General features: G+C 42.1%; 1 long non-coding RNA gene across 1 annotated transcript in view; it reads left to right on the top strand.

Moving 5' to 3' along the window:
- The window catches only part of LOC111955367 (uncharacterized), a 50532-nt gene extending 25983 nt beyond the window's left edge, over positions 1-24549 (top strand). The window contains exons 3-4 of the long non-coding RNA XR_002876108.2: positions 2163-2281; positions 24408-24549. This is a non-coding gene — a long non-coding RNA (uncharacterized lncRNA). The remainder of the gene's footprint in view (positions 1-2162; positions 2282-24407) is intronic.
- Positions 24550-25894: the final 1345 nt, after the last annotated feature.

The following is a 25894-nucleotide window of genomic DNA, read 5'->3' as shown; positions in this document are numbered from 1 at the left end:
ATCATCTCCTTTGTCTTGATCACGTTGAGGGAGAGGATGTTGTCCTGGCACCACACGGTCAGGTCTCTGACCTACTCCCTATAGGCTGTCTYGCCGTTGTCGGTGATCAGGCCTACCACTGTTGTGTCATCAGCAAACTTGATGATGGCGTTGGAGTCGTGCCTGGCCGTGCAGTCATGAGTGAACAGGGAGTACAGGAGGGGGCTGAGCACGCATCCCTGAGGGGTCCCCGTGTTGAGGATCAGCGTGGCGGATGTGTTGTTACCTACCTACCTACCTAGTCCACGATCCAGTTGCAGAGGGAGGTGTTTAGTCCCAGGGTCCTTAGCTTAGTGATGAGCTTTGAGGGCAYTATAGTGTTGAACGCTGAGCTGTAGTCAATGAACAGCATTCTCACATAGGTGTTCCTTTTGTCCAGGTGGGAAGGGCAGTGTGGAGTGCAATAGAGATTGCATCATCTGTGGATCTGTTGGTGCGGTATGCAAATTGGAGTGGGTCTAGGGTTTCTGGGATGATGCTGTTGATGTGAGCCATGACCAGCCTTTCAAAGCACTTCATGGCTACAGACGGGTCGGTAGTCATTTAGGTAGGTTACCTTAGTGTTCTTGGCCACAGGGACTATGGTGGTCTGCTTGAAACATGTTGGTATTACAGACTCAGCAGAGAGAGGTTGAAAACGTCATTGAAGACACTTGCCAGATGGTCTGCCCATGCTCGGAGTACACGTCCTGGTAATCCGTCTGGCCCTGCGACCTTGTGAATGTTGACCTGTTTGAAGGTCTTACTCACATCGGCTGCAGAGAGCGTGAACACACGGTCGTCCGGAACAGCTGATGCTCTAATGCATGTTTCAGTGTTACTTGCCTCGAAGCGGGCATAGCAATGGGTGACATTTCTGGTGAATATGCAGACCATGGACGAACTTGCACATTTTCAGCTTCCAGAAATTGTGTACAGATCCTTGCAACATGGGGCCATGCATTATCGTGCTGAAACATGAGGTGAAGGCGGCGGATAAATGGTACGACAATGAGCCTCAGGTATCTTCAGGAGGCAGCTTGTGGTAGAGAAATTAACATTAAATTATCTGGCAACAGCTCTGGTGGACATTCCTGTAGTCAGCATGCGAATTGCACACTTCAAAAACATGAGACATCATGGAATTTTGTTGTGTGACAAAACTGCACAGTTTAGAGTGGCCTTTTATTGTCCCCAGCACAAGGTGCACCTGTGTAATGATCATGCTGCTCACTAACAAGGATGTAAACAAATKTGTGCAATTTTAAGATTTTTTKGGTTGAATTTCTGGGATCTTTTATTTCAGCTCATGAAACGTGTTTACATGTTGCGTTTATATTTTTGTTCAGTGTACATTTTAAGAAGCATCAATATTTTAAGCTCAACTTCCTGCCAGAATGACSTGTCTCTGATAATGWCCCCCTGACAGGTTGTCTGACCTCCCCAAGCATCCCCCCTCGCAATCTCTGGTTGATGGCATCAAGTTGCCATGACACCAGACTGTTTAGCCTGGCCTTTGGCCTCCTTTAAGGGCATGCTGTGCTCAATCAGACATCTCCAGCCATGGTTTTAATTCAAAGGGATGGGGGGGGGGGGAACTTCCTCTGGGGATGTTAGATAAGATGCACTGCAGGCAACACTTGCTCTGTCCCCTACTAAGTGCATGCAGACACTTAGATACACACAGTGTGTGTGTGTGTAATACACAAAAACACACAAACTCACGCACAACTCCATCTATGTGAGTGTTATTGTGTTGAGATATCATAATTATTGCATTTGTTTGGCTCACTACTATTTAATTTATGATGTTGAATGGTGTTGTTCATCATTATTAATGTATTATTCATCACTGTTGTCTTTAAACATCTATTCATGGCTTTGTATATCATGTTCTATTCAATCTTTGTCAATAGCACGAAAGCATTGTAATAATTTCACTCTTCCACTTTCCCTTTCATTATTTTCACAGATAATAGTGTGGATACACTCTGTTTACCGACTTAAGGCTATGAGTTACTATGTTTTTGGTTCAATTACTCTAATCTTGTTATTTCTTCCACTRTTTCATTCATTTTGTCTTTTTCCATGATTTATTCACAAATGTTTATCTTAAATTATGCAATGCTCTATGTTTCCGTCAGAAATAGCACTGGACAAGGTCAGCCTATGCTTTCGGGAATGCTGTGGTCTACTCTTGTCTTGAGTCTGTGGGAACTCTCCACTAAGGAGGAACTATGGGAAGAATTTCAGCTTCAGTGAGGTAAATCCGCCTCAAATCTCTCTCTCTCTCGCTCTCACTCTCACCCTCTGTTTCTCTCACCCTCTTTTTCTCTTTCCCTTTCTCTCTCCCAAATACGGCTTCCTTCTGCATCTCTCCTCTCTCTCTGCTCGCTCTCTCGATACACCTCTAATCACACACACACACACACACACACACCACACACACACACACACACACACACCACACACACACACACACACACACACACACACCCACACACACACACACACACACACACACACACACACACCACACACACAGAAACAAGCACATATACACTGAGGGGGGAAAACTCATTCTGATTGTCTGAGCCTGGCCCAGTGGGATGGAAGCTGCCAGTTAAGACTTGTGAGGTGTCTGTTTCTCAAACTAGACACTCTAATGTACTTGTCCTCTTGCTCAGTTGTGCACCAGGGCCTCCCACTCCTCTTTCTATTCTGGTTGGAGCCAGTTTGCGCTGTTCTGTGAAGGGAGTAGTACACAGCGTTGTACCAGATCTTCAGTTTCTTGGCAATTTCTCGCATGGAATAGCCTTAATTTCTCAGAACAAGAATAAACTGACAAGTGTCAGAAGCAAGTTCTTTGTTTCTGGCCATTTTGATCCTGTAATCGAACCCACAAATGCTGATGCTCCAGATACTCAACTGGTCTAAAGAAGGCCAGTTTTATTGCTCCTTTAATCAGAACAACAGTTTTCAGCTGTGCTAACATAGTTGCAAAAGGGTTTTCTAATGATCAATCATTAGCACATATATTTAGCAGTTTCCATACCAGGCAGTGATGCAACCAGTCAGGATGCTCTCTGGTACAGATGTAGAACCTTTTGAGGATCTGAGGACCCATGCCAAATCTTTTCAGTCTTCTGAGGGGGAATAGGTTTTGTCGTGCCCACTTCACGACTGTCTTGGTGTGCTTGGACCATGTTAGTTTGTTGGTGATGTGAACACCAAGGAACTTGAAGCTCTCAACCTGCTACACTGCAGCCCCGTCGATGAGAATGGGAGCATGCTCTGTCCTCTTTTGTCTGTAGTCCACAATCATCTCCTTTGTCTTGATCATGTTGCGGGAGAGGTTGTTGTCCTGGCACCACACGGCCAGGTCTCTGATCTCCTCCCCATAGGCTGTCTTGTTGCTGTCGGTGATCAGGCCTACCACTGTTGTGTCATCGGAAAATGTCATGATGGTGTTGGAGTCGTGCCTGGCCGTGCAGTCATGAGTGAACAGGTAGTACAGGAGGGGGCTGAGCGCGCACGCCTGGCCCTTGTGATCAGCGTGGCGGATGTGTTGTTACCTACCCTTACCACCTGGGGGCGGCCCATCAGGAAGTCCAGGATCTAGTTGCAGAGGGAGCTGTTTAGTCCCAGGGTGCTTAGCTTAGTGATGAGCTTTGAGAGTACTATGGTGTTGAACACTGAGCTGTAGTCAATAAACAGCATTCTTACATAGGTGTTCCTTTTGTCCAGGTGGGAAGGGCAGTGTGGAGTGCAATAGAGATGGCATCATCTGTGGATCTGTTTGGGCGGTATGCAAATTGGAGTGGGTCTAGGGTTTCTGGGATTATGGTGTTGATGTGAGCCATGACCAGCCTTTCAAAGCACTTCATGGCTACAGATGTGAGTGCTACGGGTCGGTGGTCATTTAGGCAGTTTACCTTAGTGTTCTTGGGCACAGGGACTATGGTGGTCTGCTTGAAACATGTTGGTATTACAGACTCTGACAGGGAGAGGTTGAAAATGTCATTGAAGACACTTGCTAGTTGGTCAGCGCATGCTCACAGTACACGTCCTGGTAATCCGTCTGGCCCTGCGGCCTTGTGAATGTTGACCTGTCTAAAGGTCTTACTCACATCGGCTGCGGAGAACGTGATCACACTGTCTTCCAGTACAGCTGGTGCTCTCATGCATGTTTCAGTGTTATTTGCCTCGACGCGAGCATTGAAGTAGTTTAGCTCGTCTGGTAGGCTCGTGTCACTGGGCAGCTCTCAGCTGTGCTTCCCTTTGTAGTCTGTCATGGTTTGCAAGCCCTGCCACATCCGGGGTATGTACGTACGGTCACTATGGGAACAACTTCATTGATGCACTTATTGATGAAGCCAATGACAGATTTGGTGTACTCCTCAATGCCATTGGAGGAATCCCGGAACATATTCCAGTCTATGCTAGCAAAACAGTCCTGTAGCTTAGCATCTGCTTCATCTGACCACAATTTTTGCTTGTAAGCAGGAATCAGTAGGATGGAATTATGGTCAGATTTGCCTAATGGAGGGCGAGGGAGAGCTTTGTATGCGTCTCTGTGGGTGGAGTATAGGTGGTCCAGAGTTCTTTTCCCTTTGGTTGCACATTTTAACAGGCTGATAGAAATGAGGTAAAACTGATTTAAGTTTCCCTGCATTAAAGTCCCCGGCTACTAGGAGCGCCACCTCTGGTTGAGCGTTTTCTTGTTTGCTTATGGCGGAATACAGCTCATTCAATTCTATCTTAGTGCCAGCCCCTGACTGTGGTGGTATGTAAACAGCTACAAATAATACAGATGAAAACTCTCTCGGTAGGTAGTGTGGTCTACAGCTTATCATGAGAAACTCTTCCCCAGGCGAGCAATAGCTCGAGACTTCCTTAGATATTGTGCACCAGCTGTTGTTTAAAAAAATACATGTACCACCGCCCCGTGTCTTACCAGACGCTGCTGTTCTATCCTGCCGGTACATCGTATAACCAGCCAGCTGTATGTTGATGTTGTCGTCGTTCAGCCATGACTCCGTGAAGCCTGTCACGTTCCTGACCTTATTTCCTTYGTTCAGTCTTGTTTAGTTGGTCAGGACGTGAGCTGGGTGGGCATTCTATGTTATGTGTTTCTATGTTGGGTTTATTGTTTGGCCTAGTATGGTTCTCAATCAGAGGCAGGTGTTTGTCATTGTCTCTGATTGGGAACCATATTAAGGTAGGCTGTTCTCACTGTTTGTTTGTGGGTGATTGTTCCTGTTCGTGCGTTCATGTGTTTATGTTCTCAAGTTCAAGACTGTAGCGTCGTTGGTTTAGTTCTGTTTATTGTTTTGTAGTTTGTCAAGTGTTGTTCGTCTTCGTTTATATATTAAAGTATGTATTCAAACCACGCTGTGCTTTGGTCCGATCCTTGCTCCTCCTCAGACGAGGAGGATTACGACGGTCGTTACAAAGCCTAAGATGTTACAGTTTTTAATGTCCCGTTGGTAGTTTAATCTTAAGCATAACTCATCGATTTTATTGTCCAAAGATTGCACATTTGCTACATAATTGAGGGAAGTGGGGTTTTATTCGATCGCCTTTGACTTATCAGCAGGCAGCCCGCTCCCGAGGGAGCCATATATCCTTCGCCTCGGGCTCTTCAGAGTCGTGAAAGAAGAAAAACGATTCTGCTAGACCGTGGTGAGTAATCGCAGTCCTGATGTCTAGAAGTTTTTTTCGGTCATAAGAGACATAGCATTTCACTGCGTCAACATTATGTACRAAATGAGTAAAAAGTTACAAACAACGCAGATAAACAAACAAAAAAACACAATCAGTTGGGGGCGCGTAAAACGTCTGCCTTCTGCTCCGGCTCCATTTTATTTCAAGCATCAAGTCAGGAGGAAAGCCCTCACCATCCCTACGGTGAAGCATGGTGGTGGCAGGATCATTCTGTGGGGATATTTTTYAGCGGCAGGGACTGGGAGACTAGTCAGGATCAAGGGAAAGATGAACGGAGCAAAGTACAGAGAGATTATTTGTTACTTTTAGTTTCTAGTTTTTACTTAACACCTAATTTTATATATTTAAAGCATTAGTGGTTAAGGGATTGTAAGTAAGCATTTCACTGTAAGGTTGTATTTGGAGCATGTCACAAATACAATTTGACTTGATTTGATTTTGATCATTGATGAAAACCTGCTCCAGAACGCTCAGGACCTCAGACTGTTCATCATCCAAGAGGACAACGACCATAAGCACACAGCCAAGACAACGCAGGAGTGGCCTCGGGACAAGACTCTGAATGTCTTTGAGTGGCCCATCCAGAGCCTGTACTTGAACCCGATCGAACATCTCTGGAGAGACCTGAGAATATATGTACAGCGACGCTCCCCATCCAACCTGACAGAGCTTGCGAGGATCTGCAGAGAAGAATTGGAGAAACTCCTCAAATACAGGTGTGCCAAGCTTGTAGCATCATACCTAAGAAGACTTTGCTGCCAAAGGTGCTTCAACAAGTACTGAGGAAAGTGTCTAAATACTTATGTAAATGTGATATTTCCATTTTTGTTAATACATTTGCCAAAATTTTTACAACCTGTTTTTGCTTGATCAATATGGGGTATTGTGTGTAGATTGATGAGTAAAAAATTAAATGTAATAAATTTTAGAACAATATATATATATATATACACTGAGTGTACAAAACATTAGAAACACCTGGTCTTTCCATGACATAGAATGACCAGGTGAATCCAGATGAAAGCTTTGATCCCTTATAATCCCGTACACTGTACATAGATTTTTATATTGTGTTATTGACTGTACGTTTGTTTATGTGTAACTCTGTGTTGTTTTTGTCGCACTGCTTTGCTTTATCTTGGCCAGGTCGCAGTTGTAAATGAGAACTTGTTCTCAACTGGCCTACATAGTTAAATAAAGGTGAAATTTAAAAAAATATATTGATGTCACATTTGAAATCCACTTCAATCAGTGTAGGTGAAGGGGAAGAGGTAGGTTAAATACAGATTTTTAAGCCTTGAGTTAATTGAGACATAGATTATGTATGTGTGCCTTTCATAGGGTGAATGGACAAGACAAAACTTTTAAGTGCCTTTGAACGAGGTATGGTAGGTGCCAGGAGCACCGGGTTGAGTGTGTCAAGAACTGCAACGCTGCTGGGTTTTTCATGATCTACAGTTTCCCGTGTGTATCAAGAATGGTCCACCACCCAAAGGACATCCAGCCAACGGCAGGCCAGTGGTTGAGAACAGGTAATTGGTGAAAGAGGACAAAGGAGGCTGACACGAATTGTGCAGAGCAACAGATGGGCTACAGTTAGTCAGCTGACATTCCAGTACAACATTGGTGCCCAAAGACCCATAAAAGAATGCACAACTCGTCATACCTTGACACGAATGGGGTATGGCAGCCGACAACCTTACAGAGTTGCACTTCTTTCAGCAAAAAAACAAGAAACTGTGGTTGCAATGGGCTAAAGAAAGAAAACACTGGACACTGGAGAACTAGAAAAWCATTTCCTGGGCTGATGAATCCCAGTTCCTGCTGTTTCACTCTGATGGGACTAGGCTATGGAGAAAACCACGTGAATACATGTAACCGTCCATGCCGATGGGTATCAACATTGCAGGCTGGTGGTGGTGTGATGGTGTTGGGCGTGTTTTCATGGCACACATTGGGTCCCTTGATAAAAGTGGAGCAACGTTTGAATGCCACAGGATAGCTGACCATCATTGCCAATCTGGTGCATCCCTTCATGGCAGCTGTGTATCCATCTGCAAATTATAATTTTTTTGCAGGATAATGCCACAAGACTAAGATTTTCCAGGAATGGTTCCACAAACATGACAGTGAATTCAGCTTACTTCAGTGGCCTGCCCAGTCACCAGATCTCAATCCAACTGAGCATCTGTGGGATGAGATGGAACTAGCTATTCGGAGTAGAGATACACTACCAGCCAACTTGACACAACTGTGGGAAACATTGGAGATAATAATGGGCCAGTATCCCTGTGGAACGCTTTCGACACCTTGTAGAGTCCATGCCGATGAATTCAGGCTGTTCTGAGGGCAAAAGGGGGTGCAACTCAATATTAGGAAGGTGTTCCTAATGTTTTGTGCACTCAGAGTAGTGCATATTTGAATGTTCTAGCAACTTTAAATCTCCTTCCACTCACAAACACTTCAACTAGTAGCTATTTCATACAGATGGTAGACCAGTATGAAATACAGTAGAGAAGATCTACTTTACGTAAAACATGAAATCAACTTTTTCCATGGGCTTCATTAGAATGGGGTACAAATACATTGACTTGCATAGGCTACACAAACACAAACATTGCACACACACACGCGCGTGCACGCACTCTCAGGATTGGCACACTACCCTTAGCAACTGACAACGGTGCCCTAGCAACCATTGGGCATCTTGCCAAGCAATTGAGGTTGCCAGGCAATGTCAGTGTTCCCATGGTAACGTTTTATTTGCTGCATTTGTAAATAAGGTATGGGGRGAGAAAAAAGGGAGTTTGGAAAGGATAGCTACCACAGCATCTCGTATCATCTTGAGAAAGCTAATAATTTATGGTCTGGGAGTAGCAGATACTTACCCTGGCATTAAATTCAGTTGTTATCTGGCTGAAGAGGGAAAGTTTGTCTGTGGGGTGGTCTGAGCCTTGCTCTCCCATACAGGAAACCAGACCCAAGGTCTGAATGTGACTCCGGAGAGGAGTATAACACACTCCCCAACGTCTAACAGTCACATAACCACACTCTCGTAAAAGTTATGAAAAGAAAAGGGAAAAAGAATTACCACATATCCACACAGTATACACAGTTTATACTCCTACCTGCCTCAGCTCTGGTGATGTAATGCCTGTCACGTCGACTTGCCGTCCAATTTAATCCGGTTTTCCAGTTAGGGGAGGAGACAATGACAATGGTAATAGTGGGAGATCGAGCCACACACAGTAGCTTAGCCGTCTGTCACTCAAATCACAGAGGAGACAGTCTTAAGACGTTTCACTTTTGAAGTGTGTCAAAGGTGTATCTATCACCTGAGCTCATTATTTTTAGCTTTGTATCCAGAGAAAATAATATCAGTAACTGGCAAAGATGTCTGTGAAGACGGTGACAGACAGGCACATTTGATACCAGTGCAGCCGTCATATCGATCTAGTGTCTCTCTCCAGTCAGTCTAGTCAGAAGCATATCAATGTAAAAGCTTTTGTTTTTGCGTTCTTTCCCTGTTAAGTTCAAGTCTATTCTCTTCATTCCTAAAAGCTGCATCTAATTTAAGGCTTTGTCAATCTCTCAACGTTTGACTACAGAAACAGATGTTAAGCTTATTCTTTCAACAAACAAGATTTTGTTACTTTTGTTTCTCCTTTTTTTCCTTATATCCTTAATGTATAAAACATTTTTTAACTACCGGCAGTCAGCAATGGGCTAATGTCCTTCTATCTTCAGTGAATATCCAGTGGGACACCCCTGTGTCCCAAATGGCACACTATTCCCTGCATAGTGCACTACAATGGGACCTGGTCAAAAGTAGTGCCCTATATACAGTAGGAAATAAGGTGCCATTTGGGACGTAGACACGGCCAGTTATAGAGATGGACTGGGAGGGAGCCACCCACTGTAAAACAGCTGGAAAGTGTGACCATCYATCAGTCAACTGTGCACTACCGAATTTGTCTTTTGTCGATGGATGTGCTTCCCTCTCTCACCTTAACAAGCCCAACTCTGGAGTTTGGTGTAAAGTCACAGATTCCCAGACAGCTTGATAAGTGCATGTATTGTCACTTCCTGAATATACTGAGGAATTTCTAAATCATTTTTTTATATCTAAATATTCTTCATCACTTTTTTTCTTGACAGTGGAGCTCTATGCTCCGAGCCTCCGACCGTCTCAGTGATTTTTGGGTCAATCAAGTTGTTTGAATGGTAACCTACTTACCTACTACCAGCTTTACCTGACCCCAAACCAACTGGGGTTCATAGACTCTGCCATCCAACATGAGGGCTTTCCGTCAGGCTTATGTTGGCACACAAACAGACGGGCAGAGAGCTGGCATTGGCACAACCATGCCGCATACACGCGTGATTCGACTGCGAATTAGACAGTGGGAGAGATTGAAAGGGGAGGAGTGGAATCAAGGGGATGAAAATGGGAGACCTGTATGAAAAGAGAGATTGTCCCGAAAAAGAAAGAGTTGAATTGATTTCTCAGACAGAAATGGACTAACAAGAGGCACTTAAGCCGGCCAATGAAAGTGAATGAAGGGTAGACATGAGGGTGGGCTTTGAGTGTGTGGTAGAGCGAAGGAGAAAGAAAGCGAGAGAGAAGTGGCAAATGGGGTTTGCAGTTGGATGCCATTCAACATGAGTAAAAAAAAATAAAAACATGTTTACGATCTGTCATGTCTCCACTGCTCACACTTTTCATAGTAGCATACTGTTTGAAATTCGCACTAAATCTATTGAGGGAAATAATAGTTGGTCTTTCCCACCTGATATACATAACCAGTCAAAAGTTTGGACACACCTTTTCATTCAAGGTGTTTTTTCAATTTTTTTTTTTTTTTTTTTACTGTTTTCTACATTGTAGAATAAGAGTGAAGACATCAAAACTATGAAATAACACATGGATTCATGTAGTAACCAAAAAAGTGTTCAACAAATATAAAATATATTTGAGATTTGAGATTCTTCAAAATAGCCACCCTTTGCCTTGTACACTCTTGTAAGGCACAGGTCTGGGAAAGGGTACCAAAACATTTCTGCAGCATTGAAGGTCCCCAAGAACAGAGTGGCCTCCAGGAGACCAAGAACCCAGTGGTCACTCTGACAGGGCTCCAGAGTTCCTCTGTGGGGATGGGAGAACCTTCCAGAAGGACAACCATCTCTGCAGCACTCCACCAATCAGGCCTTTATGGTGGAGTGGCCAAACAGAAGCTGCTCCTCAGTAAAAGGCACATGACAGCCCGCTTGGAGTTTGCCAAAAGGCACCTAAAGACTCTCAGACCATGAGAAACAAGATTCTCTGGTCTGATGAAACCAAGATTGAACTCTTTGGCCTGAATGCCAAGCGTCACGTCTGGAGGAAACCTGGCACCATCCCTACTGTAAAGCATTGTGGTTGCAGCATCATGCTCTGGGGATGTTTTTCAGTGGCAGGGACTGGGAGACTAGTCAGGATCAAGGGAAAGATGAACGGAGCAAAGTCCAGAGAGATCCTTGATGAAAACCTGCTCCAGAGTGCTCAGGACTTCAGACTGGGGCGAAGGTTCACCTTCCAACAGGGCAACGACCCTAAGCACAACGCAGGAGTGGCTTCGGGACAAATCTCTGAATGTCCTTGAGTGGCCCGGTCAGAGCCCGGACTTAAACCTGATCAAACAGCTCGAGAGACCTGAAAATACATGTACAGTGACACTCCCCATCCAATCTGGCAGAGCTTGAGATGATCTGCAGAGAAGAATGGGTGAACATTTTCCAAAATATAGGTGTGCCAAGCTTGTARCGTCATACCCAAGAAGACTCAAGGGTGTAATCACTGCCAAAGATGCTTCAACGAAGTACTGAGTAAAGGGTTTGAATACTTATGTAAATGTTATATTTTATATTTTTATATATATATTTATATATATATTTTGGAAGATTTTGAAAATTCCTGAAAATTATGTCATGACTTTAGAAGCTTCTGTCTATTTTTTTTCTTCTGTCTTTTTCAGTTCTGCCCACAAATTTTCTATGGGATTGAGGTCAGGGCTTTGTGATGGCCACTCCAATACCTTGACTTTGCTGTCGTTAAGCCATTTTGCCACAACTTTGGAAGTATGCTTGGGGTCATTGTCCATTTGGAAGACCCATTTGCGACCAAGCTTTAACTTCCTGACTGATGTCTTGAGATATTGCTTCAATATATCCACATCATTTTCCCTAATCATGATGCCATCTATTTTGTGAAGTGCACCAGTCCCTCCTGCAGCAAAGCACCCCCACAACATGATGCTGCCACCCCCGTGCTTCACGGTTGGGATGGTGTTCTTTGGCTTGCAAGCCTCCCCCTTTTTTCCAAACATAACGATAGCCATTATGGCCAAACAGTTMTATTTTTGTTTCATCAGACCAGAGGCCATTCCTCCAAAAAGTACGATCTTTGTCCCCATGTGCAGTTGCAAACCGTAGTCAGGCTTTTTTATGGCGGTTTTGGAGCAGTGGCTTCTACCTTGCTGAGCGGCCTTTCAGGTTAAGTCGATATTGAACTTGTTTTGCTGTGGATATAGATACTTTTGTACCTCTTTCCTCCAGCGTCTTTACAAGGTCCATTCCTGTTGTTCTGGGATTGATTTGCACTTTTCGCACCAAAGTACGTTCATCTCTAGGAGACAGAACGCGTCTCCTTCCTGAGCGGTATGACGGCTGCGTTGTCCCATGGTGTTTATACTTGTGTAGTATTGTTTGTACGGATGAACGTGGTACCTTCAGGCATTTGGGATTTGCTCCCAAGGATGAACCAGACTTGTGGAGGTCTACAATTTTTTTTCTGAGGTCTTGGCTGATTTCTTTTGATTTTCCCATGATGTCAAGCAAAGAGGCACTGAGCTTGAAGGTAGGCCTTGAAATACATCCACAAGTACCAATTGACTCAAATTAAGTCATTTAGCCTATCAGAAGCTTCTAAAGCCATGACATTTTCTGGAATTTTCCAAGCTGTTTAAAGGCACTGTCAACTTAATGTATGTAAACTTCTGACCCACTGGAATTGTGACACAGTGAATTRTAAGTGAAATAATCGGTCTGTAACCAATTCTTGGAAAAATGACTTGTGTCATGCACAAAGTAGATGTCCTAACCGACTTGAAAAACAAGTTTTAATGACTCTAACCTAAGTCTATGTAAACTTCCGACTTCAACCGTATATATATATACATTTGCAAAAAATTCTAAACTTGTTTTTGCTTTGTCATGTAGAAACATCTCAAGAATGCTCAATGGAAACAGCATACACCTGAGCTCATTTTCGATTCGCATAGCAAAGGGTCTATGTAAACTTCCGACTTCAACCGTATATATATATACATTTGCAAAAAATTCTAAACTTGTTTTTGCTTTGTCATGTAGAAACATCTCAAGAATGCTCAATGGAAACAGCATACACCTGAGCTCATTTTCGATTCGCATAGCAAAGGGTCTGTGTAAACTTCCAACTTCAACCGTATATATATATACATTTGCAAAAAATACCTATTTAAATAAGGTTTTCTGTTTTAGATTTTTTTTAAATACATTTGCACAAATTTCTAAAAAACAGTTTTCGCTTTGTCATTATGGGGTATTGTGTGTAGATTGCTAAGGAATTGTTTTTATTTAATCCATTTTAGAATAAGGCTGTAACCAGGGTTGGGTAGGTTACTTTCTGAATGTAATCAGTAACAGTTACTAGTTACCTATACAAAATTGTAATCAGTAATGTRACGTTTTGGATTACTTTTGGTACTCAGTAACATAATCTGATTACATTCAGTTACTTTAGATTACTTTCCCCTTAAGAGGCATTAGAAGAAGACAAAAATGTATTTCATCAATTGAACGACATTTATTGCAGGATAAATCAATGTTAGATTTTACTTTATGGGTTGGTTGTGTAGGCTTCTTCTAACCCATCGCTTTCTACTACATATACTAATGATTAAATTATATATTGGGATCCATAGGCTGGGATCCACACTATGCAGCTGTTGCAAGAGCGCATTTTTCCCTGGCTGTCCACTGGTTTCAAAACCAATGATTGATAGGCAGCTTAAACTTCTTGAATTCAACCATTATTGGGTTCAAATACACATTTGGATTGCTGAACAGCCATCGTCAACAACCACAATCCGTTASGCCCGAATAGCTAAATGAAAGAGCAGCAGTGTGATTCACATCATCGCCGTAGACTACACCACTGCTCTCATCTTTACCTCCAAGCGTTTATTCAAGTTGGATAATCTTTGGATGCCGACAGCAGTCGCACTATTGGAAGACATAGCTTGCACTGTAGCCTACAAAAGCCTATTCCTGCTCTTTTCCCACGATCCATCATAGTGGTCTCTGACTTGTGGTCAGACACGCTCAGGTGGAACAAACTTAAACTTGCACCTTTTTTCAATGCTGATTTGAATGTCATTGAGGAAACAGAGAAGTGTCAAAGATTTTTTTTCTGCAAACATCCTTTCTGAATTTAAAAGTAATCCTCAAAGTAATCTAGTTTTTCAAAAGTATCTGTAATCTGATTACAATATTATTCTGGTAACGTAACAGATTACATTTACTGTCTTTTTGTAATCCCTTACATGTAACGTAACAAAATGCGGAAAAAATACTTTACGAAGGCACTGAATGTTGTGCAGTGAGATAGATTGATTAATGGCGCTCATAAATGTCATCAACATTGAGGTGTAGTTCTGTATCTGTAACCCATGATTACTCATACTTTAGGAATTAAAAGACAACCCGGATAAATACAGGATCTACCATCAGGGCAAGTGCTGCATCATTGAAAGGATTGAGATAAGGGAATATAATATATTAGTACATATTAGTATAGTATATAAATGATGTATTCCCTGTTTTAGGTGCTCCCATGTGATTATTTACAAGTGATTATTAAGACATAATTTCCACTGATACAATAATTCTTCATGTTGTGGTTATTGAAAGTGTGCTAAAAGTAGGTACTGTATCTACCATAATCATTTCCAAATCATATAACGTAATTTCCAAATCACTACACACTATATTGGATGTTCTTTTATCACACTCTTATTTCCATCAATTGATATTCTAGTGAATACAGACCTTTTTGCCTGAGTAAAGTGATGATTAACAATTCACAAAGAGCGACAATACTTACATTCCAATGTACTTTTTGTGGTTGAGGAAAGAGAAAGTGAGAGAAAAATGATGAGACTGAACCCAGTCTTTCTAGGCTGCTTCAGAATAATGAAGTTTTCTCAGTATTCAAGGGGGTGAAGATTTCAGATGCACCACATTATTGTTTATGTAGGTCAGACAGACTGTAGGTAGAGTGCCTGGCTGTGAGACAGTGAAGGGTTGCGTACCAAATGGGACCCTATTCCCTAAAGGGCCATAAATAGTGCCATATCTGGTCAAAAGTAGTGCGCTATAAAGGCAATAAAGTGCCATTTGGGACTCAGCCAAGSTATTACCATGAGTGAGTGAGGGAGAGGGGATATCTTGAAGGTTCAATAATTTACCACAAGAGGGAGACAATACCACAGAAATGCATTGGGTGGATACATTGCTTAACCCAAACGCATTGTTGATCACTTTGAGTCTGTAAGTTCTATCATGCTACCCTGTACAATGTTAGGATATAAGTTAACAAACCTGTTTAGAAAATACAAAAATAAACATTTTATTCAGGCTGACTTTTGAACAAGTATTGAATTGGATGATCAATCAGGTGAAAGACATACTGTATTCAGTGGTGTAAAGTACTGAATTAAAATACTTTAAAGTACTACTTAACTTCTCTAGGATAGGGGGCAGCATTTTCACGTTTGGATGAAAAGCATACCCAAATTGATCCCCAGAAGATAAGATATGCATATTATTAGTAGATTTGGATAGAAAACACTCTGAAGTTTCTAAAACTGTTTGAATCATGTCTGTGAGTATAACAGAACTTATTTAGCAGGCGAAACCCCGAGGACAAACCATTCCGAATTTTGATTTTGAGGTCACTCTCTTTTCAATGTGTTTTCATTGGGAATACAGATTTCTAATTGACCTTCTTGCAGTTCCTACCGCTTCCACTGGATGTCAACAGTCTTTAGAAATTGGCTGAGGTTTTTTCCTTTGTGTAGTGAAGAAGTACGGCCATCTTGAACGAGGGTCACTGGAAGTGTCCTGTTAGTTAGTGGCGCGTGACCAGAAAGCTAGCTACAGTTTGTTTTAATCTTGTATTGAACACAGATCATCTTGTATTGAACACAGATCATCCCGTCTTCAATTGTATCGATTATTTACGTTAACAAAATACCTAAAGTTGTATTACAAAAGTAGTTTGAAATGTTTTGGCAAAGTTTACAGGTAACTTTTGAGATATTTTGTAGTCACGTTTCACAAGTTGGAACCGGTGTTTTCTGGATCAAACGCGCCAAATAAATGGACATTTTGGATATATATCGACGGAATTAATCGAACAAAAGGACCATTTGTGATGTTTATGGGACATATTGGAGTGCCAACAACAGAAGCTCGTCAAAGGTAAGGCATGAATTATATTTTTATTTCTGCGTTTTGTGTAGCGCCTGCAGGGTTGAAATATGCTTCTCTCTTTGTTTACTATGGTGCTAACTCAGATAATAGCATCATTTGCTTTCACCGAAAAGCCTATTTGAATTCTGACATGTTGGCTGGATTCACAACCAGTGTAGCTTTCATTTGGTATCTTTCATGTGTGATTTAATGAAAGTTTGATTTTTATAGTAATTTATTTGAATTTGGCGCTCTGCATTTTCTCTGGCTTTTGGCCAAGTGAGACAGTAGCGTCCCACCTAAACTCAGATTTTTGGATATAAATATGAACTTTACCGAACAAAACATACATGTATTGTGTAACATGAAGTCCTATGAGTGTCATCTGATGAAGATCATCAAAGGTTAGTGATTCATTTTATCTCTTTCTGCTTTTTGTTACTCCTCTCTTTGGCTGGAAAAATGGCTGTTTTGTTCTGTGGCTATGTACTGACCTAACATAATCGCAAGGTGTGCTTTCGCCGTAAATCCCTTTTGAAATCAGACATGTTGGCTGGATTCACAACAAGTGTAGCTTTAATTTGGTGTCTTTCATGTGTGATTTCATGAAAGTTAGATTTTTATAGTAATTTATTTGAATTTGGCACTCTGCATTTTTACTGGCTTTTGGCCAAGTGGGACGTTAGCGTCCCACATATCCCAGAGAAGTTAAGTTGTTTTTGGGGGTATCTGTACTTTACTATTTATATTTTTGACAACTTCTACTTTTACTACATTCCTAAAGAATATAATGTACTTTTTACTCCATACGTTTTCCCTGACACCCAAAAATACTTGTTACATTTTGACAGGAAAATGGTCCAATTCACGCACTTATCAAGAGAACATCCCCGTTCATCCCTACTGCCTCTGATCTGGCGGACTCGCTAAACACAAATGCTTTGTTTGTAAATTAAATGTTAGTGTTGTAGTGAGTCCCTGGCTATCTGTAAAAAAAAAAAGAAAAAAAAGAAATTGTGCTGTCTGGTTTGCATAATAAGGAATTTGAAATGATTAATACTTTTACTTTTGATACTTAAGTACATTTGAGCAATTCCATTTTCTTTTGATACTTAAGTATATTTAAAACTTACTGGGTGACTTTTACTTGAGTCATTTTCTATTAAGGTATCTTTACTTTTACTCAAGGATGATTTTTGAGTACTTTTTCCTGTATTTAGAGTGAAAATACTCAGAGACATAGTCAGAGAAACAGATAGGCCATTAAAGACAGACAAGCAATCATTCTGTCAGGAGACTCCAGTGATTTACCCTGCTCTAAGAGTGCTCTGCAGTGTGAGGTAGTTGGTTGTATGGTTTCGCATAATAAACAGTCCGGAGATAACTGTACAACCTTCTAGCTTTCCCTGCGGTGTCACCAATACATCAGTCAGAGATGGACCCCTTCTCTCAACTCCCTTGTGGTAAGTATGAACAGTTGACTAAAGACCCCATGACAGTTCTTAGACAGAGTGGGGCATTTAGAAAGTGTCAGGTCTACGCTATAATGCTCTATTGCTCTAAGGGGGGGGGGTTGTTTTAAGATGCGGAAGGCCGACATCGGCGGATTCGGTTGTTTGAGACGCAGCCCACGCAGCTTATATTCCTAGAGATATACAGTATTTCAGATATCTCTAGCTTAAACAGAGATTTTTATGGGGATTTGTGTATTATGCTAATTAAATATGCAGCATTGGCACGGACATTGTTCTGTCAATTTATAATGAATAATGTGTAATATCACTGAGTAAGTAATGGGAAATAGGACTGTGTTCCAAATGTCAGCCTATCCCTAAATAGTGCACTACTTTTGAACAGTGCCCATAGCGACGCAACCTAGGTGTGTTTGAATAAGGGCCATCAGAGTTCACTCAAAGAGACAGGAACTACAATGTAATTAAGGCACATTATTTAGACTTTGGAAAATAGAATTTAATCCCAACATGACCATTTTTTAATAGACAAATACCCTAATGTAACCACAATGTCAATTAGATTGAAATAGACATTTAAAACATTTTATTTTTTGGGCCTTCCTCCTGCACCGCCTGGTATAGAGGTCCTGAATGGCTGAAAGCTTGGCCCCAGTGATGTACTGGGCCGTACGCACTACCCTTTGGAGGCCGAGCCGCTGCCATACCAGGCGGTGATGCAACCAGTCAGGATGCTCTCGATGGTGCAGCTGTAGAACATTTTGAGGATCCGAGGACCCATGCCAAATCTTTTCAGTCTCCTGAGGGGGAATAGGCGTTGCCGTGCCCTCTTCATGACTGTCTTGGTGTGTTTGGACCATTCTAGTTTGTTTGTGGTGTGAACACCAAGGAACTTGAAACTCTCAACCTGCTCCACTACAGCCCCGTCGATGAGAATGTGGGCGTGCTCGGCCGTCCTTTTCCTGTTGTCCACTATCATCTCCTTTGTCTTGATCACGTTGAGCGAGAGGTTGTTGTCCTGGCACCACACTGCCAGGTCTCTGACCTTCTCCCTATAGGCTGTCTCATCGTTGTCGGTGATCAGGCCTACCACCGTTGTGTCATCTGCAAACTTAATGTTGGTGTTAGAGTCGTGCTAGGCCATTCAGTCAGGGGGTGAACAGGGAGTACAGAAGGGCTTAAGCAYGCACCCTCGACGAGCRTCGGAGCCGGTATTGTAGGATACAATCTCAGTCCTGATGCTTTGCCTGTTTGATGGTTCGTCTGAGGGCATTTCTTATAAACGTCCGGATTAGAGTCCCGCTCTTTGAAAGCGGCATCTCTACTCTTTAGCTCAGTGCGGATGTTGCCTGTAATCCATGGCTTCTGGTTGGTGTATATACGTGTGGGGACCACGTCATCGATGCACTTATTGATGAAGCCGGTGACTGATGTGGTATACTCAATGCCATCAGATGAGTTCCAGAACATATTCCAGTCTGTGCTAGCAAAACAGTCCTGTAGGTCAGCATCTGCGTCATCTGACCCCTTCCGTATTGAGCGAGTCACTGGTACTTCCTGCTTTAGTTTTTGCATGTAAGCGGGAGGATAGAATTATGGTCAGATTTACCAAATGGAGGGTGAGAGAGCTTTGTACACGTCTCTGTGTGGAGTAAAAGTGGTCTAGAGTTTTTTTCCCTCTGGTTGCACATGCTGGTAGAAATTAGGTAAAACGGATTTAAGTATCCCTGCCTAAAAGTCCCCGGCCACTAGGAGCTCCACCTCTGGATGAGCATTTTCTTGTTTGCTTATGGCTTTATACAGCTCGTTGAGTGTGGTGGTAAATAAACAGCTACAAAAAATATAGATCAACTCTCTTGGTAAATAGTGTGGTCTACAGCTTATCATGAGATATTCTACCTCAGGCAAGCAAAACCTCCAATGATTGCACGTTGGCCAATAGGACGGACGGTTACCCACTCGCCGACGAATTCTAACAAGGCACCTGGCCTGGTATCTGGAGTAAATCCTTTGCGTCTGACTTGTTAGAAATGAGTTCCTACATTGGAATGTAAAAATAAATTTTAACAAACAAAACTATACTACATTTTATCTCTGGGACCCTCAGGATGACAAATCAGAGCAAGATTACAGAATGTAAGTACATTATTTACCTTCAGAGGTGAATGTATCAAACCAGTTGCCGTGATAAAAGTTATTGCTGTGCACTCTCCTCGAACAATAGCATGGTATTTTTTCACTGTAATAGCTTCTGTAAATTGGACAGAATTTAAGCTTTCTGCCCATATAAGACATCTCTATGTCCTGGAAAGTTGTAAGCTGTTACTTACAACGTCATTCTAGTCACATTAGAAACAACTGTCCCGGTTTAGGGACACCGATCTAGAAGCTCTTTTCGGTCATAAGAGACAGTGGCAGAAACATTATGTACAAAATAAGTTAAACAAATATTGTGAAAAAATATACAATATAGCACAATTGGTTAGGAGCCTGTAAAACGGCAGCCATCTCCTCTGACGCCATTATCTCCACCCTGACCAAGGCCCTTCTCCACTGATTGCTCAGTTTGGCCTAGCAGCCAGCTCTAGGAACAGTCTCGGTGGTTCCAAACTTCTTCCATTTAAGAATGGAACCGTGTTCTTGGTAAGGCAAGGTTTACACTTACAAACACACCACCAGTTCACGTGAAGGGTTAACACAGTTTATTCTTTATCAGCTACCCGCAGTGTTCCTGATATACACAACTCAAACAAAGTAAATACGTCTTCACCAGTGGAAGGTCCTTTGGGGTTCACTCCGTGTTGAAATCTTCAGTTAGGTTATTCCGGTAAACCTCCTTCTCCAACGTATGCTCAGTCTCTCCAATAGCCACCTCCTCCTCCTCCTTCACCTGCCGGGGTCAAAGGAAAGCCAAAGACAGAAAACCCAGGGCGCGGTTAAGTAGAGGCTCTGAGTGGTTTCACCTCTTTGCAGTTTAGTCTCTAATTACAACTGGAGACAGGTGTGGCTGTTCTGCTGCAGTCTGGAAATTTCCCCTGAGCTGTCCCTGGTCCTGCCTCTGGGGAATACTTGTCATTGCTGTCCGTGGTCCTGGCAGCCAGAAAACACAGAAACCATGCAGGCACATACCGTCCATCCACCACACAACCCCTGAAACCGCTACAGACTCTAATATTCGATGTGTTTAATGAGTTGGATTTTTTTATTGAATTAAGAGATTGTTGTGGTTGGAATGTTTTTTCTTTGTTAGAGTGCTAATTTTGTACTGTTGTATTTGAAAGTTAGACCCTGGTCTCAATTGGTTTCCCCTAACTAAATAAAAGTTACATTTAAAAAAGGCACACGGACTGGATTATATGGCCACTGCCTTTGAATAAAATGGACTGTGAGCATTGTTTTACTGTAATCTCTTAAGTCTGCCATCTTCACAAGAGTCTGCTGTTCTGTGTGGTTGCAGGAAGTTTGACAATATGTACAGTCATTMGTATAAAAATGTCCAAAAGCATGGTAGCTCGTGTGTGAGCTCCCCCAACGTACCGCCTCCCCCTCTCTCCTCCTCCTCTCCTTACATCCCCCCTCCACTCGGCTTAGTCCCCCCAGTGTGTCTGGCTAGTGGCTCAGACAGTCAGTATCCGCATTGCGCAGCAGTGCTCCAGTAAGGAGGGAAAAAGAGCATATATCAGCAATCTGTGCCTGCCGCTGCTCTTTTCTTTACGCTGACAAAGAAAGACTGCCTTGGTCTCTCCTCCAATAGAAGAAATATACCCAGCATGGCACTAGTGCCAACTATTGTCTGCTATTTTGGAATTGTGTGCCTGCCATTCATGGGCTTGTGGGGGCATTTTATTATTTTCGACTTTCCGGCATTCCTTTCTTCCGTCAGCCATTCTTGATATGATAACCAATTGTCTCACATGGAATTATCTTGAATGTGTTATATTCACATACAACTTGTGTTGGTTAAAAGTGCTAGTGCAGAACAAGTGAATGACGTAACATGAAAATCCTTTCACAGTGAACCTGTTCATGTGTGCAGTTAAGATATAAATGTGCCTCTGCCGAATAGAAATKATCTATGAATAGATGGCAGATGTATGCATATTATAGTTGGGATTCTAACTGTAAAATATTTATATTAAGAGATATTTATAAGAGGTAGATTCTTAGGGACATATTTGCTGCAGAGGTACTGAGTGTTGTTCAGATGTAGAGATGTTGATCGATGTACAGTACCAGTCATACGTTTGGATACACCTACTCAGGGTTTTTCTTTATTTTGACTATTTTCTACATTTTAGAATAAAGACATCAAAACTATGAAATAACACATATGGAATCATGTAGTAACCAAAAAAGTGTTAAACAAATCAAACGATATTTTATATTTGAGATTGAAGTGTGAAGTGCGCATGTGCAATAACTMAATTTGCCTTGCACTCCTTTTAAACAGATAATTTTTTTTGACAACTTTTGCAAAGGGTAAAGTCTACAAAACTTAGTCCACTCTGTTCTTAACAGATTCTAGTTTTGGGAGCAGAAAACTATATTGAGATCAAATGTTAAATTGATGAGAACATTTGCAGAATGTCGGCCAAAATCTCGTTCCATCTTCTCCCACTGCCCGCCAGTGGGCTTCTTCTCACTGRTAGTGAGTGGAAACGCCAACCGAATGMTTCACATTTATACATCCAGTGAAATATGTGTCTCATTGTTCTATCTGTGCTACAGACACCACTGTCTGTTCAGTGGTGGGGCGAGACTCTGTGAAGATGACGTACGGCAAAATGAAATACGTCTGGATGTAAACAGGGCATTAGTGTCTATCTGCTCCCGCCAATGCCTCCGTCCTCCACTCTCCCTCCCTCCAGCTCTCACACACATTTGCTCTCTTTCCCAAATGCACGAGCACAGCAGCGTGCGCACACTTACAGACACACATGCGCACACACTTAGACTTCCAAGATGGGCGAGACGAGACGTCACGCCTGAAAAAGGGGGAGAGTATGAGCAAGAAAGAGAGACAGAAAGAGAGGGGGGARTAGGAAGAGGAAATAGATGGAGATGAGGGAAAATGGAGTGAGAGACAGAGATGGGGAGCCTGGGACAGAGTAGTGAGAGCAGGCGACAGAGAAAGAGAGGGATTGTAGGCTTGCATATGTGTGTGTTGTTTGTGTGTGTGGGATGTATGTAGGTGACACAGATTTATCAAGGGAGTGGGGTCAGAGATGGAGGCGCCGGCTGGTGTTTGTGGTATTGTGTTGGGAAATTATGGCTGTAGGTGCAGCAGTAATGGAATCAATGCGATTGTCTTCGTGTACCTGTCTCACACCCTGGCTGCTTGGACTTTAATCGCCCAGAGATTTAGGGATCTGACTTAGCACAGGGAGACAGCCACAAACAGAGGTAGGGACAGAGCCTGGGAGATGRATAGAAGAAGGAGAGAGAGACAAATAAGAAAGAGAAAGCTGGGGGAGTAGAGCGGGCACCTTTWTAATTTGACTGTTTAGGCTACAGCCCTGRAAAAAAGGAAGACAGTGAAGATGGAGCAGGTTTCGGGTTTATTATGCTTTATTTTCTTTAAAGATTGAATAATGCATTTTTTTCTCAGGGGGGTAATGGATCAATAACTAATCAAGTGTGTGTGTAACTGTGCATGTTTGCGTGTGTGTGTGGCTCGCTCTTGTGTATGTATGTACAGTATGTGCACACAGTCATGTGTGTGTGTTCATGTAAGCAACACACGTAAGTACCAGCTAGAGCCAAAATGGTGAGTGGACATAATCGAGCGAACCGGCAAACAAAAAGAGAGAAGCTATCCATCTGACCTCTTCGGCTAGCCGCCGTTATTCTCTTTTTTTTTTTTTATTCTCTCAGTTTCTTTTTGATTTCTTTTTTTCCGCAATTTGTTTTTGTTATACTCCCCCGCTCTCTGGTTTTCTCCATCCACCTTCCTCTTGTGCTCTTATGCTTTGGCAAGAAAGGAGGAGCTCGTAAAACTGGGACAGGGGAAACCAGAGGGGAARAGAGGAAAGAGGGGTCTAATTTCACAGACAGCGCAGCACATGCTCCATGCACCTTTGTTGTGTTGGGTTTATTTGTATTCCTTTGCACATGTATGTATTTCGTTTTATTCGTTTTTTTGTTCTTGCTGCTTGTGAAGGCCATCTTCACCATCTGTCATTAGCATGCATGCAGCAAACGTAGCGCATAGATTTTTTTAAACATTTCTAGCTACAGCTGGCTTTTGATGTGCGACATACAAGTACACACAGTATGTATGTCATGGCGGTGTAGCCCATACACTTAGGTTTTGTCTTACTGAGTTCAATGAGGACAGTCACACATTGAGTGGAGCCTGGTGACTGTATGTTCATCAGATGCTCCTCAAACACTAATTGTCTGGTTAGTTTAAACAATTAGCCTGCCAGTCTATTTCAACTGTTTGTCTGTCTGTCTGTCTACCACTAGGGGGTGACGTTCGGTATATAGACATTGGATGGACAGGAATGAAATGCATATACAAAATCTTCATGTCCCGTATCCTATGTCCCTGAATGATTCAAATGAAAACCCAAGAATAGTACTGTGTATCAATACCTCCCAATTATTTCTTACCCCTGTCTTCTTTTCCTCTTTCAGGTAATATCTCCAGCAAGTTTGGAGTTTAAAGAGATGAGCCATTATGAGGTGGAGCCATCCACCAACCCAACAACACACTCAACACAATTAATTGTATGGTATCCAAACTAGTGTCAGATTGACTCTTACTTTCAGGGGAYGTCATAMGTAAGTTTCCCATTAACTTTTRTTCGCYATTTTGAAAYGAAAGCCTTTATACGCCACCCACCATCATTCAACCAATGCCTCTGATTGTGACGTGATAATATTATATATACTCTATTATCGTTGTTTTGTTGTATTTTAATCCTCAAATAGATTCACATGAGTCTATTTAGAGACATATCTAAGGGTGTTTCGTTGTCCCTGAGACCCTTAACCTGTGATTACTTTATAAAGGTCACAGGTGAGGTCCTTGGGAACAAGGCTGCATGCATGTTCATCAGAGTTTGGGTGAATCAACAACAACAAAACTATTAGAAGAGGGGTTGAATGATATCATCGGGATCAAGAAGATGTCATCAGATGAACAAGCAAGAAAGCATGGGAAGTATCATCACCAAAAGCATCAGTTACCCTACCAGAATTGTAACATGTTCCTTTGCATGTGAAATGACTTGATAACCCGTGTCCAATGCATTTGTAATGTATTTAGAAACTAAAAAGGTGTTTGTGAAAGCAAAGACAGGTGGAAGGCATTTTTAATGTGTTAAAATTCGACTTGTGTTACAAGAAAATGTGTTATTGTGAAATRATAGTATATCAAACAAGTTTTTAGCATTTACATTTCCAGTAGGTTACCCTCACAAAATATTTAATAGAATAATCATATGTGTATTATTAGCAAATAATATCGCTAAAGTTCAATGTACTAGATAGAGGAAAGGCCAATTTTCTTGGAAAATATGGATAAGGAAGGTATCATGTTCAATGAATGACATTGTAAATCAGGACGGTAAAATKATGTCACACAAACAATTAACAAAGGTGTATGGAGTATAACCAACTCATCACAAATCTACGACAAAAATGAAAGAGACAATTTCTCAAAAGAGAAAGGAATTAATTGTTTTTTTCTGCCTCCAATGAAAAACCAGGCATGGCTTAAAATGAATAGTATAAATTGTTAATTGTTTCATTTAAGGTCAAGAGTTTTGACAACTATTCTGCATAAAATTCAAGATAGTTGGGAACAGATTTTTGATGTCCCAATACCATGGGATCAGGTTTATGAACTGATATACAAAACAACAATTGACGCATTAATCCGTTCTTTTCAACGTAACCATTATATAAAATTCTCACCACGGGGCCTCCCGAGTGGCGCAGCGGTCTAAGGCACTGCAGTGCTTGAGGCATCACTACAGATCCGGGTAAGATCCCGGGCTGTGTCGCAGCCGTCCGTGACCAAGAGACCCATGATGTGACACATTTGGCCCAGTGTCGTCCGGGTTAGGGAAGGGTTTAGCCGGCCGKGATGTCCTTGTCCCATCGCGCTCTATTGACTC

This window comes from Salvelinus sp. IW2-2015, linkage group LG30 (assembly GCF_002910315.2).
Source record: "Salvelinus sp. IW2-2015 linkage group LG30, ASM291031v2, whole genome shotgun sequence".
Taxonomy (NCBI): Eukaryota; Metazoa; Chordata; class Actinopteri; order Salmoniformes; family Salmonidae; genus Salvelinus; species Salvelinus sp. IW2-2015.
Note: the sequence above shows the minus strand (reverse complement) of the source record. Positions and strands in the feature narration are given on the sequence as shown.